This window comes from Chiloscyllium plagiosum, unplaced genomic scaffold (genome assembly GCF_037043375.1).
Source record: "Chiloscyllium plagiosum isolate Xiang-an unplaced genomic scaffold, Cpla_swu_hap1 HiC_scaffold_38, whole genome shotgun sequence".
In the NCBI taxonomy this organism is placed as follows: domain Eukaryota; kingdom Metazoa; phylum Chordata; class Chondrichthyes; order Orectolobiformes; family Hemiscylliidae; genus Chiloscyllium; species Chiloscyllium plagiosum.
Genome location: NW_028270176.1, coordinates 45588894 through 45604960, shown reverse-complemented (window position 1 = coordinate 45604960; position 16067 = coordinate 45588894). Strand labels below are relative to the sequence as shown.

The window sequence follows — 16067 nt, the reverse complement described above, 5'->3', positions numbered from 1 at the left end:
ATCCCTGAACATTATGGGCAAATCAGCCTGGACAATCCACCCAACCTGCACATCTTTGGACTGTGGGAGGAAACCAGAGCACCCGGACGAAATCCATGCAGAAAACCCCAATAAGGTGATTATCCCTTTCTTATTTCCCAGTTCCACCTAAATAACTTCACTGGGCGTACTCCCAGGAATATCCTCCCTAAGCAAAAACATAATGCTATCCCGAATCAAAAATGCCTCTCCCCCTCCTCTCTTGTCTCCCTTCCTATTCTTCCTATAGCATCTATACCCTGGAACATTAAGCTGCCAGTCCTATCCATCCCTGAGTGATGCCTCTGTAATTGCTATAATATCCCAGTGCCATGTTCAAAACCATACCCTGAGCTCCTCTGCCTTCCCTGTCAGGCCTCTTCTATTGAAGTAAATGCAGTGCAACTGCTCAGTCCGACCTCATTCTGTGCCTTGCCCTTGCCTGCCTTGACTATTTGACTTCTGAACTGTACCAGCCTCAGACATATCTCTTTCCTCACTATCTTCTTGGGTTTACACCCACTCCCTCACTGGTTTAATGCCTCCTGAGTATCACCAGCAAGTCTCCCTGCCTAGACATTAGACACCTTCCAATTCAGGTACAATCCATCCTTCTTATGCAGGTCAACTCTACTCCAGAGGAGATCACAGTGATCCAAAAAACGTGAATCCTTTTCCCCTGCACCAGCTCCTTAGCCACTCAATGAGCACCTCCTCCTCCTCTGTAATATGGACAATTTCCAAGATGTCACCATTTATTTCCCCACATTCTATATCTCCCATGTACTTCTTCACAGTAAACACTGATGCAAAATACTTGTTTCCCTATCTCGCCCATTGCCTGCAGCTCCACACAATGGCTGCCTTGCTGATCTTTGAGGGTCTCTATTTTCTCCCTAGTTAGCCTTTTGTTCCTCATTTATTTACAAAAGCCCTTCGGATTATCCTTAACCCTATTCGCCAAAGCTATCTCATGTCCCTTTTTTGCCTCCTGATTTCCCTCTTAATTATACTCCTACTGCCTTTATACTCAAAAATTTTTTGGATTGGAATAAATGCAAAATATAACATCCTGACAAAACAAACGAGGGTAGGACTTACACTCAATAAAAGTAGGGCCTTGAGTAGTGATATGGGAACAAAGAAACCGAGGACTTCACGTCTTTGACGTTTGTGTCACATGTAGACACATAACCACATAGGTGGTTATGATGCTTAGCACACTTACCTTCATTGTTCAAACCTTTGAGTACAGGAGTTGGGACGTTATGTTGAGGATGTACAGGACGTTGGAAAGGCCTCTTCTGGAATACTCTGTCCAGTTCTGGTTGTGCTGTTATAGGAAGGATATTTTTAAATTGGAGCAGGTTCAGGAGAGATTTACCTGCATGTTGCCATGAATGGAGGGATTGTGTTCTCAGGAGAGGCTGGATAGGCTGGGAATTTTTTCACTGGAGTGCAGGAGGTTGAGGGGTGACCTTATTAGAGGTTTATAAAATCAGAAAGAGTGTAGATAAGGTGAATGGACGAGGGAGAGGGGGATTCAAATCTCGGGTGCATTCATTTTGAGAAGAAACGAGAAAGATTTGAGAAAAGACATTAGGGTTTTAAAAAAAAATTTATATGTGTGAAATGAACTTCCAGAGGAAGGAGTAGCTGTGAATACAATTACAATATTTAAAAGACATTCAGATAAGTACATAAATAGGAAATATTTGGATGGATGTGGACCAAGCGGAGGCAGGTACAATTAATTCAGTTTGGAATTATGGTTGGCATAGACTGGTTGGACCACAGGGCCTGTTTCCTTGCTGTATAACATTATGACTCTAATCCTCACTAACTCTAAATTCCTCCATCCTCAACTCTCCCGATCACTGTCACCTCATCCAGCCTCACAACTCTTCCTTATTTATATAATTCCTCACCAGCCACAGAACGCTCCCTATCTCATGTCCTCCAGTTTCTCAAATCTCTGCGATATGTGCCTTTCTTTAGTTCCAGCCTTGAGGATGCCCTCATTCACTCTGATTGGTTGGAAGACAAACTGGTACGGCCTGGTCCTCCAGTACTGCCCTCTGCCTCCTATTGGCTTGCGCTGACATCAATCATCGGGGCCCATTGTGAGGCGAGTGGTGGGATTCTGCCTCTCTCTGCCCTGGGATGAGCTACAACATTCACAGTCAATGGGGCAGTATCTCAGAGCACAGGGGCTGGGGCTATTCAGCCCATTTGGGATGTACCCTCTCCCTCTGGAGATGCTGCAAATCTGTCCAAATTCCCTTCCCATTTGCCCATAGTCTCCCAAATCTTCCCTTAAAAAGTAAAATTCCAGATACTCAGAACTTACTGAATAAAACAATGTTCACATTATTTGCCAATTACCTGAAAATTGTTACTACAATTGTGACATTGTTAACATTTCCACTCTCTCTGCAGATTAGATATCCTAGAAACAAATTTGCACCTGGTCAAAAATCACTGCTTAACCTTCTCAGCTTCAAGGACAATTATCTGTGCTTCTGCTAGCTCTCCACAAAAGAGGAACACATCTTATTTTCATTTATTAGTGTCATAGAGATGTACAGCACAGAAACAGACCTTTGGTCCAATTTGTCCATGCCAACTAGGAATCCTCAACAAATGGAGCCCCATTTGCCAGCTATTGGTCAGTATCATTGGAAACTCTTCCTCTTCATGTACCCAATCGGATGCCTTTCAAATGTTGTAACTGTATCAGCTTCCACTATTTCATCTGGCAGCTCATCCCACACATACACCGCACACAGCTTGAAAACTTTGCCCCTTAGATCCGTTTTTAATCTTTGCCCTCTCAACCTAATCCCATGTGATCTTATTTTGATCCCACCTAACTGGGGGGAAAGGACCCTGGCTGTTCACCTTATCCATGCGCTTCATGATTTTATAAATCTCCATGAAGTCACCTCCCAGTCTTTGACTCTCCAGGGAAATTAACCTCTCCCTGTAGTCCAAATCCTCCAACCCTAGCAAAGTCTTTGTAAATCTTGTCTGAACTCTTTCAAGATTCACAACATCCTTTCCAGAACAGGGAATTTCGAACTTAAAACAGAATTCCTGAAATGGCTTAATCAATGTCCTGTCCAACCACAATTTGACGTCTCAGCTTCTGTACTCAATGCATTGACCAATAAATATAAGCATACCAAACACCACCTTCACTAGTCTGCCTACCTGCGACTCTACTTTCAAGGAACAATGAACCTGCACTCCATGGTCTCTATGTTCAGCAACATTCCCAAGGACTTTACCATTAAGTGTACAAGTCCTGCTCTGATTTGCCTTTCCAAAATCCATCAATCATCTTTGTCACATCTTCAAAAAAACTCAATCAAGTTAGAGAGAGAGAATTTCCCACACACAAAGCCACGTTAACTATCCCTAATCAATCCTTGTCTTTCCAAATACATGTAAATCCTATCCCTCAGAATCCCTTCCAACAACTTACCTACCACTGACGTTAGGTTGACTGTTCTCTTGTTCCCTGGCCTTTCCTTACCACCTTTTTTAAATAATGGCACCCATCTTCCAGCACCTGACCTGTCACAAACAATGATATAAATACCTCAGGGAGGGGCACTGCCATCACCTTCCTAGCTTTCCACAAATTTCTGGGATACACCTGATCAGGTCCCAGGGATTTATCCACCTTGCTACTGTTTAAGACATCCACTACTTCCTCCTCTGTAATCTAGACACTTTTCAAGTTATCACTATTTATTTCTCCAAACTCTCTAGAATAGAATAGCATAGTATTTCTCACACCTCCTGTTGTTCCATAGATGGCCTTGTTGATCTTTAAGAATTCCTATTCTCCGTCTGGTTATTATTTTATCCTTAATGTATTTGTAGAATCTCTTTGGATTCTCCTTAAAAACTATTTCCTAGAGATATTTCAAGTCCCCTTTTTGCTCTCCTGATTACCCTCGAGTATATTCCTGTAAAAACGTGATCCTGTACTCCCAATTCCTCAGCCTCTGCCATATCTGCGCCCAGCAGAAGCAATTCCACTCCAGGACATCCAAGAAAGGTTTCCTCTTTCAAGGACCGGATTTCCCTCCCACTTGATCAACAATGCACTCCAACGCATATCCTCCACTTCCTGTACCTCCGCCTTCCCCCCACTCCTCCAACCACAAGAAGAATATAATCCCCCGGTCCTCACCTGCCACCCACCAATTGCCATTAATCTCTGCTATGTCCGCTACCTACAGTCAGACTCCACCACCAGGGATATATCTCCCTCCCCAGCCCTTTCTATCTTCCGCAGAGACCATGGGATCTTTGGTGCTCATGTGCTGCCCTACGGATACCTCAGTCACTCACCCTGCCAAATGGCCTCGTGAGATTATCACTAGATGGATAATCCAGACACCCAGATAACGTTCTGGGGCCCAGGGTTTGGATCCTGTCACGGCAGAGAGTGGAATGTGAATTCAATAAAAATTTGGAATTAAGAATCTATTAAAGACCATGAATCCATTGTTGATTACTGCAAAAAAAAAACCTCATCAGATTCGCTAATATCCTTCAGGGAAGGAATCTGCCATCCTTACCTGGTTTGGCCTACATGTGACTCCAGACCCACAGCAATGTAGTTGACTCTTTACTGCCCTTTGAGCCCAGCCAATGACACCCTCATCCTGTGAATGAATAACAAAGAAGGTCAAGTCTTGTACACAACCATACTATTCTTACAGAGAAGTGATCTCTCAGTAAATTTGCTTCTCACCTTCCTGCTGACTATTGGGGAATTGGGGGGGGGGGGGGGGTCAATAGTACCATCCCAATAAGGAGATCATCCCTTTCTTATTTCTCAGTTCCACTTGTATAACCTGCCTGGATGTACTCCCAGGAATACTCTCTTGAAGCCCAGCTGTAATGTTATCCCTAATCAAAAATATCACTCCCCCTGCTCTGTTGCCCCCTTTCTATCTTTGCTATAGCATCTAAACACTGGAACATTACGCTGCTGGTCCTCTCCATCATGAACTCTTCCCTCATTCTCTCACTGGGTTTACCCACATTCCTTCACTGGTTTAATGCCTCCTGAATAACACTGGCAACTGTTCCCTTCCAGTACCAGTACAATCCATCCTTCTGATGGAGGTCAATTCTACCCCACAAGAGATTCCAATGATCCAACAATGCAAACTCTTCTATTCCTATGTCATTGATACCAATAAACAACAGCCTCCCCTCAAAATGGTTATTCTCCCCTTTAAGAATATTCTGCTCCCTCTCTGAGACATCATTATACAAAAATTACACATTCGAATAATAAACCTTACACTCATCAGGTCATTATAAAAGGATTACATGACACATTGAAGGTTTGGGGAGACCTTTTGCGAGAATGCGATGATTCAAAGGAGAATTTTTAAGCAGCAAATGGGATTGATCTGGAACACAATACTCACACACACAGGTCCTGATATACTGAGTAATTCAATCAGAGTTTAGCAGAACATTTACAGAGATTACCATCTGAATGTCCACCTGTAATATCCTGTAATACAAGTTTATAAAATCTGTCACTCTCAGTTCAAGTTAGAAACCCACACCATCCCCTCCTTGTGGCCCAGGATGACTGTACATATTACCCTTGAGGACATCAGCAGTCAACTCAGGGGGAAATCTGTGGGTTTCTGGGAAATTGCAACTTGAGATCTCATGTGACTGAACACAGCAGTTCTTTGACACATTGGAGAAAATGATCCAAGCGTCAGTGAGATATGGGGAACAAGAATTACTTTCTTTTCTTTCATTCCGTGCTGTCGCTATGCCTCATCAATAAGACATGGGTGTGAAAGGCTAATGCCTAACGATGTGCAAGTTGTCTCCATTCCTGACCAATGGGGAGGAAGATCCTCTCAATAACTCCAAAGCGTATCCCTATAAAGATAGCAACTCTGTCTGCTTCCCACTGCCCAGTGCTCCCAGTAAATGTTTAGAAGAATGGGAAGGGGGGGGGATATCTCCTAGAAAAGGCATAACTGTAAAGGTCTAAGAGGATTATGAAAAGAGAGAGATGCATAGGAGAAGGGGGCAACAAGTTGCCAGACGGGGTGTAACTTGGGAAAATGGGAAGTTGGTCATTTTGGAGAAGATAATAAAAGAACAAAGTATTATTTAAATGGTGGAAACTATAGAAAGCTGCACAACAAAGGGACCAGGGTTAATTGTTCAGGAAACACAGAAAGCTACCACACAGTTACAACAGGGAATCAGGAAGGGGAATCGAATGTTTTGTTTCAAAGGTTTTCAGTATGAGAGTTTGGAGTATATACCCGAGAGTAACGTGTGGAACTGCTGGTGAGACCACCATATCTGCAGTAATGAGAGCAGTTGTGGTCCCTTTAGATAAGGAAATGTGTCACTTTATTGGAGGAATTTCAGGGAAGATTCAATGAGATGATCCCTGGTTTGGAGGGATTATCTTTTAAATAAAGGCTGAAAAGATTGGGACTCTACTCACTGGATTTTGGAGAAAGAGAGGTGGTCTCATTGAGACAGATGGGATTCTTCAGGGGTTTGACAGGATAAATACTGAGAGGATGTGTCTGAGGGTAAATACTGAGAGGGGAGTCTGAAACCAGATTCTGAGTCACAGAATCAAGGGTTCTGTTTTGGATTCAGGCTTAAGGTGACACAGATGCGGGTAAGGGGTTTCAGTAGCAATGGAGCTGGGGTGAGGTGGAGAAAAGCAACGTTTAAGAGATTGGAATTCCTGGTGTTGTGATTGTGTGGATGTCTGATCAGAAGGTCACCTTGGGGTCAGATATAACAGCAATATTGTGAAGAGTGTTGTTCTGCCTCAGAGAGTTCCCAGTGGGAGGGAGGGGCTCAGCAGAAAGGTAAAGGTAAGGCAATGGGTTTAACCATGACAATGTTTCATTGGAGGAAATTGCAGCTAATCGAGTCGTGGCAATGTGGTAAGCAGTTTGGTAACTGAGTAACAGTGGAGTAATGGAGAGGGATGATGGGGAGGGAGAGCTGGGCATCATCAGTGTACATGTCAAACCTAACAGTGTTTTTGGACGATATCACCTCCTGGCAGTATGTACGTGAGATACAGGAGAGACCAAGGATAGATCGTTGAGGGACACCAAATGCAAGGAATTCAGAAAGGAAAGGGAGAGTGGAGATGGAGCAGGATTTTCCAACAACGGTGAGGTCAAATATTAGTTTTTCACAGAATGGGAGAGAAGGACATAACCAGAAAAGACCAACAGACAGAACAAGGAACAATATCTATGAATTGGCGAGGGGGGGTGATGAGGTGGTAGCGGAGGAAAGAGAGTTGGAAAATGAATTTAGCGAGATTAGGGTAAAGGGTCAAAGTGAGCTCTGATAAGGCTTGACAAGAGACTGGAGAAAGATGTAGGTTTAGGACAAAAACCAGGAACACCACGTGAGGCAGTTTGGCTCTGTGGGCTCGTGGGACGGAGAGAAGCAGCAGATCGGATTATCTCAGTCTTAGTGACAGAGAAACTCCATGTGCTCCTCACTCGTTGTTGGAGGGGAGGATGGAGGAGACAGGATGATGGACAGTGTTTTACAAAGAAATAAAACCAGGGTTAGTGATATTTAAAATGAGTGAACAAACCTGATGTAGCTTTTATCCAGATTATTAAAACAAATGACTGAAGTCCTGGTTCGAATCCCATCTTGGCAGATGGTGGAATCTGAATTCAAGAAAAAAAAACGTATTAAGAGTCTCCTGATCTCCACGAAACCATTATCAATGGCGAAAAAAATCCTGCCAACCTGACAGCGGCCCAGCTAGCTATTCACTGTTAATCATTGCAAAGTCTCAACACAGGAATGAAACTGGATGGACCACTCGGCACCTAACAAGGCACCATTTAATACAACCACAGATTCAGCCCTCTCAGTGGTGCAACGTCCTCCTCACTAACATATGGTTTTTGATGCCATAATGTGCAGAGCTGTCTCACAGACTGTTTTAAAAAATTCTCAAGGTCAGTTTCGTAGGAGAGTAGTCTGACACAGAACAAACGACCAAGAGGCGAGTCTGCTAGAATATGAGCATTTTATTCCCCGCAGCGTCGCCACAACCAGGTCTCATACTTACAACGGGTCTGGCTTATACTCACTCTACATGTTACCGGAACTGGGAGCCGTCAGTTCTCGTAGAGCGGTTGCCAACAACCCACGCTCGGCGGTTAAACGTAACCCCGGAGCAGACTCTCCGAACTGGAGACTTTTCCAGCTGATATACTCTTTTCCAGATATAAACATTCATGTGAACAGCAGAGCAAGGCTAAAAAACACATTCCATTCTGGTTACATACAGATAAGAAGATTCACACGGGGAGGTGTGTAATAAGATTCACACGGGATTAAGCAACACCTCCATTCCGGTTATATTCACACATGTATTGGGACATAATTTTTAACCGTTTCACCACATTCCACTGCTTGGCCCAATACATGTGTTACATTATGATTCACACATGTATTGGGACATAATTTTACACCACATTCCACTGCTTGGCCCAATACATGTGTTACATTATGCTTAATTCAGTTCAATTCAATTGTGTTCAATTCAGTTCCGTCCATTTCAATTCAATTTAGCTCAGTTCCATTTTGTTCCGTTCAATTTGATTCACTTCAGTTCCACTCAGTTCAGTTCAGTTCAATCCCATTCAATTCTGTTAACTCCGCTTCAGCTTTTTGGACATGCCCACATCCTCCGCTGTACCCCAGGCAAGGGGTTCTTCGGCAGGACTGGGATCCTCTCAAGGGTGGACAGCAGCGACCCTGGGGTTCCTCCGGTCGCCCCCCACCATTTCTCAAACAAACTGCCACGTACATGCCCACATCCATGCCATCCCGGGACGGTCGGGACCTCCACAGTTTGTTCTTCTGGTTTCTTAGTCTTTTTCCAAAACATTGTTCTGTATCAAAATCTCTCCTCAATTGCGATTGACCCTGCTCGCAGCGCCAAATGTTTTAAAAAATTCTCAAGGTCAGGTTCGTAGGAGAGTAGTCTGACACAGAACAAACGACCAAGAGGCGAGTCTGCTAGAATATGAGCATTTTATTCCCCGCAGCGTCGCCACAACCAGGTCTCATACTGACAACGGGTCTGGCTTATACTCACTCTACATGTTACCGGAACTGGGAGCCGTCAGTTCTCGTAGAGCGGTTGCCAACAACCCACGCTCGGCGGTTAAACGTAACCCCGGAGCAGACTCTCCGAACTGGAGACTTTTCCAGCTGATATACTCTTTTCCAGATATAAACATTCATGTGAACAGCAGAGCAAGGCTAAAAAACACATTCCATTCTGGTTACATACAGATAAGAAGATTCACACGGGGAGGTATGTAATAAGATTCACACGGGACTAAGCAACACCTCCATTCCGGTTAGATTCACACATGTATTGGGACATAATTTTTAACCGTTTCACCACATTCCACTGCTTGGCCCAATACATGTGTTACATTATGATTCACACATGTATTGGGACATAATTTTACACCACACAGACTAGTCAAGGAACAGCCTGACATAGTCATACTTACGGAATCATCCCTTACAAACATTGACCGGACACCACCATCACCATATCTAGATATCGAGAGTGTGGTGCTGGAAAAACACAACAGTCAGGCAGCATCCGAGGAGCAGGAGAATCGACGTTTGGAGCCTAAGCCCTTCATCAGCCTGACCTGCTGTGCTTTTCCAGCACCAGACTCTTGACTCTGATCTCCAGCATCTGCAGTCTTCACTTTCTCCTGAAATCTCTGGATATGTCCTGTCACACCGGCAGGGCAGAGCAGGCAGAGGTGGTGGCACAGTGGCGTACAGACAGGGAGGATTTGCCCTAGGAGTACACAGCATTGACTCCGGAGACCAGGATGCCTCATGGCTCCTGCTGATTACCATGTACTGTACTGGCTGATGACTCACTTCTCCTTCACGTTGAACAACATTGGGAGGAAGCATTCAGGCAATAAAATGGTGTCAAACGTACTCTGGGTACAGGATTTCAATGTCCACAATCGAGACTAGCTCTGCAACAGAATTACTGACTGAGCTGGCCAGGTCCTAAAGGACATAGCTGCTCAACTGAGTCTGCAGCGGGTGGTGAGGGAACCAACAAGAGGGAAAAACATACTTGATCTCATTGTTATGAATTGACCAGCTGCAGATACATCTGTCCATGACAGTATCAGTACGAGCGACCATCACATATTTCATTTGGAGACAAAGTCTTGCTTTAAAGTTGAGAAAAACCTCCATTGTGTTGAGTGACACTATCACCGTTCTAATGGGGACAGACTTTGAACAGATATAGGATCTCAAACTGGGAATCTCTGAGGCACTGTGGGACATCAACAGCAGCAGAACTGTACTCCAGAACAATCAGTAATCGCATGGGTTTGTAAATCCCGGTCTCACCCATCACAATGGACAGGAAAGGAGGGCATGCCATGAGCAGCATCAGGCAGACTTAAAACTGAAGTGCCAACCTGGTGAAGCTATCAAACAGCATCAGCAGCAAGCAACAGAGCTAAGTGATTCTACATCCAATGGATCAGATCGGAGCTCTGCAGTTCTGCCACACCCAGTTGTGAACAGTGATGGACAATTAAACAACTCACTGGAGGAAACATCACAGATATCCCCACCCTTACTGATGAAGGGGTCTCACACACTCATGCATCAGATAAGAAGACAGCATTTGCAGCAATCTTCAGCCAGAAGTGCAAAGTGGGATGATCCATCTCAGCCTTCTCCAGTGGTTTCCAACATCACAGATGTGAGTTTTAAGCCAGTTCGATTCAGTTTGAATAACATCAAGAAATGGTTAAGTAGTGCAAAGGCTACGGGCCCTGCCAACATTCTGGCAATAATACTGATAGCTTGTGCTCCAGGACTTGCCACCCACCAAGCCAAGTACCACTCCAGCACTGGCATCTACCAACAATGTGGAACATTGCCCAGGGATGTTCAACACAAAAACACTGGGGAATCCAACCCAGCCAATTTCCCTCTATCAGTCCACACTCGATCAGCTGTAAAGTGATGGAAGATGTCATCAACAGGGCTACCAAGCAGCAGCTGCTCCGCAACACCCAGCTGAGTGACACTCATTTTAGGCACCACCAGGGCCACTCAGCTCCCGATTGTGTTACCGCCCTGATTCACAATCTGGCAACCAGCTGTATCCCAGAGGTGAGGTGAGTGTGACAGCTCAGTCCCACTCCAAGACCACTAATTCTAGCTGATTCCACCCTCCTCTCAGCTCATATACTGAAACTCTCATCCATCGTGTGTTATCTCTAGACTTCGTTTTCCAAACACACTCAGGGCCAGCTTCCCACATTCAACCTCCCTGTAATCTCAAGAAAGTCTTAATCAGTGCTTGTTGATTCATCAAAAGACTCCTAATTATAATCAACAGCATGCAGCTATAGAAATGTACACCAAGGAAACAGACCCTTCGGTTCAACCTGTCCATGCCGACCAGATACCCCAACCCAATCTAGTCTCACCTGCCAGCAGCTGGCCAATATCTCTCAATTTAAAATTCTCACACTTGATTTAATTCCTGGCTGTGATAATCCCTAGATCCCTGAACAACACACACTTTGAGACCTTGACAACCCATTTTCTTCGAGACTCCTAACCATTTGTTAACTCATTACTTCACCTGTGTGGCTATTTCTACAGTTGCTGAAGCAGCATGATCTGAAATTCGCAGCCAAAACCTCACAGGTCTGCTTTCCACCTTTAAGACATTCCTCAAAACCTGCCTTTTGTCAATGCTTTTGGTCACCTGACCTAATATCTCCATCTCTGGCCTTATGTCTAAAGTTCTCAATAGTATTTTTGTGAAATTATAAGCATGATAATAAAAATACGAACTGTTGTTGATTTGGACATTATTCATTCAGCAACAGTGATGATCTGAAAATAACCTATAATGCCACATACCCAACCACACTGTGAGAGCACCTTCACCACACAAACTGCAGCTGTACAAGTAAGTCAAACATCACCCTCTCCACAAGCAACAGGGCTTTGCCATGAATCACTGCTGTCTGTGGAAGGAGAAACACAGTTGATGTTTCAGGGAGTGCAAAATGCATTACAGGGAATGAAAATGGGGCAGAATTTGATAGTCAGAGATGGAAGGAAAATACACTTGCTTGTTGGAAAAAAGAATTCTTGACTATCAAAAATATTCAAGAAAATAATCTGATAACAGAGCAGTACATGGTCAGGGGCTGGGCCGCAATGAAAAACTAATTTACAAAGGGTCTATAAAAGTAATAATACAGTCGTAAACAGACCAAAAATACACCCATGGTTCGAGACTGAGGAAGCTAGATATTGACAAAGTGGTGATGAGCGAGCCCAGAGGTGAATCAGAGCAGTATGGGCTGCTGTGATCACAATGACTCTATACTGGAGAAAGGCTGCACATGCGCCTGGCTGCACCTTGCCCCCTACAAAGATGGCGGCGGTGCACGTGTCCAGTGAATCATTGTCCCGAATAAAGATGGCGGCGCTCACTCAGGCCTGCAGCCGCGCTGAGGCCATTCCTCATTTACTGCAAACACGGGATTGGGACGTTCAAATTTGTGTTTTCCGACGCAGACAATTTGTTTGTAAAATAGCAACACAGTTTTTCTCCCGTTTCCCTGTTTATTTCTTTCCTTACCGTATCCTTTCTCTCCATAACTTGCCGAGCATTCATGACAGCGACTGTGCGCCGCGCGCGAGGGTGATCACATGGTTTAGTTTAGCTCCGCCCTACATTCACTTTGATTGGTTGGAGGACCAACCGCCCGCTAGGTCCTCCAACTCCGCCCACCGTCCTTCCATTGGCGCGGTGCTGACATCAATCACCCGGGGTTCCTTCGTAGGCTAGAGCATGTGAAGTGTGTCCTGCTTCAGATGATATGTTGGGTAATGTGATGGGAGAGATTACTGAGGGTAAGGATTCCCTTTGTGTGAGCTCTGCAGTAGATTTCCTTTCTTCATGGAGGGAATTGCCTTCCTAGTCATGACTGAATAGCTATGATTGATGAATCAATGCTACCTGAATCAGTACATAAACACCCCATTTTCACTCCTTTTCACAACATCTGAGATCTTTAGCACATTGTATTCTTTGGAAACAAAAAAAGCATGAAATGGAGCCTCAAGGAATCGGAGCAGGAGTAGGGCATTCATCACCTTCAGCTTGTTCCCCCATTCTATCAGATCATGGCTGGGCCAACCCAGACCTCAACACCTCTTTTATGCTTGATCTGCAAGCCTTCAACTGCTCAATATTTCAAAAATCTATCTGCCCTCTTTTAAAATAATTTGTGATTGAATCATAGATTCCCTACTGTGTGGAAACAAACAGGCCTTCAGCCCAACAAGCCAGAACAACCCTCCGAAGAGTAACCCAACCATTCCCCTCCCACATTTAACTTTCTCAATTGTTTGGGTGAGAAAATTCGAGCCATTCACTGAGAGAAAAAATTATTTACTTTTTCTAAAATGAATGTTCCCTTATGTAATGTCCCCTGGTTTGAGACTTCACTGGTGCTAGAAGATCTAGTCAACATCTCCTCTGTCAAGCTCCTCAGAATCTTGTTTCCAGAAGATCACCCCTGCTTATCTATTCTTGATAGGTCAACACTTTCGTCCTCAAAGCACCTAAGTGAATCTTTTTTGAATGGTCTCCAATGTTGGTTTATCCTTTATTAAATATGGGAGCTAACATTGTATACAGTACTCCAAGTGAGGACTCAGCAACAGCCAGTGTGGTTTACCAATCCTCAGTCCATGCTAATACAATACGCCGATACCATGAGCTCCTAAATTGTGCAATTAACTTTTATGTAGCACCTTATCATTTGGATTTTTAAAATCCAAATACAGAACATCATTGGATTGCCCTTTATCAGCCCTGCTTGTTATCTCCTCAATGAACTATCGCAAATTTGTCAAATATAGTTTCTCTTTCACAAAACCCAGTCTACCATGTTTAATGATCAGCTTTTCTAACGTCCTGCACTTTCTTACTTTAATATTCGACTCTGTAGATTCTTTCAGTAGATTTGCTAAGTATGATTCCCGTCTCTTAAATCCATGCGGACTCTGTCTAAACCTGTCAGTAAGAAACTTGACTGTACTCCAATGTAGTTAGTAAATGTATCTGTATTTATTTTTAAAAATCGATTACTTATCAATGCTGGACCCATGTAATATCAATGAATTAGTGACTCTGAATTTGGGTTATAATGTTTTTCTGTTAATTCCTTTTCATACTGTGTTATGCAGACAGCACCAAGTGATCACTCTTAATTGTGAGTAACTTTGAAAATAATATATTTTAAAAATGACATCCCAAAATGCTGTCTCATTATTGTGCAAGGAGGATTTTGCATTCAATAGTTTGCAGATAAAATTGAACAGATTTTTGCTGCAATTTGGCCAGACTGCAGGTTACCTCAAAGTGGCAACTCTGTTGTCAAATTCTTACTTGACACTGCCCAAGGCGATACTGATGGGACTTCACTTTGTCATCTTGTTCACCAGCTTTATTTCCAGGTTTAATTCTATCATCATTCTAGAGCTTGTAATTACAAACAACTTCTCTTTTAGGTACATAAGTAAATATCATACTGAAATGTTGCACTGAATGGTACCAAATCTGAAATTAGTCTCTAATCTGATAGTAACGTGCTTTGACCCTTCTACATATGTATTGGCATAAGTCTATGCCAGTTATTTTTCTGAAGCCTGTGATTCTTGATGAAGGGCTTATGCCCGAACCATCAACTCTCCTGCTTCTCGGATGCTGCCTGACTTGCTGTGCTTTTCCAGCATGACACTTTTCGACTCTGATGTCCAGCTTCTTTGGTCGTCACTTTCTCCTTTGAGTAGATTAAACCAAGAATAATTTTTGTTGATCAAAGTGCAATAGGAACCAATTCATGAAATTCAGCTACCTCACATTTACCTTAACTATGTGAAGGCTAAGACATTACTAAATTATTGTCAGTAATTGAAACCGTGCTGACAAATTTGTGCAGTATCAGTGCCTCAGCTTTAGAGTGTTCCCAGATATCGCGCAGCTGTAGTATTTTGTTTGGCACTCAGCTATATGTTGTTCTCACTTGTTTCTTTGTGAAAGATTACAAAATTAACTTAGATAAATGAACTTATGATTCCTTTAACCAATATTGGGAGAAAACAAATGTCAGTATTTGAGGTGCTGATAAAGTAAAATAAACTGATAATCAGTAGAAAGGGTTTAAGATGGATATGGAATAAATGCTGGCAAATGGGACTAGATTGATTTTGGATATCTGGTCAGCATGGACTGAAGGGTCTGATTTTGTGTTGTACAACTATGATTTCATTCTCTCAATTATTCAAGAAGTTGAATACTTCGAGGAGGAAAAGGAGGATTTATGCAGAGAATGCACTTGAAATGATGATTGAGGTATATCAGACTCACATTGTTTCATGACCTTTTCCTCTGGGTTCTTCAATGACCAAACTTGTTTTATTATCTGAATAACTATGTATCATGTGATTTGTTTCGCATAAAATATTTCGTTAGGTTATAGTGAACTATTAAGAAGTGTTCATGTTTAAAATTTAGGCAGCTTGATTGTTAAGCAAGAAAATGTTGGCATTTTACTCCCACTGAATCATTGCTCTATAAAAGGTAACAAGCTTTTTATCTTTTCTGGGCACTGAATATATGGAAGTCAATTCTGAAGGAAAACATCCTCGTCGGTAATGTTCCCACATATGTGGACTAATTGCTTCTGGTCACTCTTCAGGTTATAGAGGCTCGGAAAGAAATGAGTTGGCCAAAGTTAGCCACATCATTTGGATTGACTGTGCTCATTGGGGAAACTTGCAAGATCTATTGAAGAAACACGTGTTTCAGAGTGTATGCAATAAACCTGAACATTGTTAATTTTTTCACAGAGCTTGGGACCCGACTGGAG

At 43.2% G+C, this 16067-nt stretch overlaps 2 long non-coding RNA genes across 2 annotated transcripts in view; one reads left to right on the top strand and one right to left on the bottom strand.

Moving 5' to 3' along the window:
• The window catches only part of LOC148139477 (uncharacterized), a 40573-nt gene extending 28470 nt beyond the window's left edge, over positions 1 to 12103 (bottom strand). Inside the window, exon 1 of the long non-coding RNA XR_015753623.1 lies at positions 12037 to 12103. This is a non-coding gene — a long non-coding RNA (uncharacterized LOC148139477). The remainder of the gene's footprint in view (positions 1 to 12036) is intronic.
• LOC148139476 (uncharacterized) overlaps positions 1 to 16067 on the top strand; it is a 229115-nt gene that overhangs the window by 159953 nt on the left and 53095 nt on the right. The gene's annotated exons all lie outside the window — the stretch shown is intronic.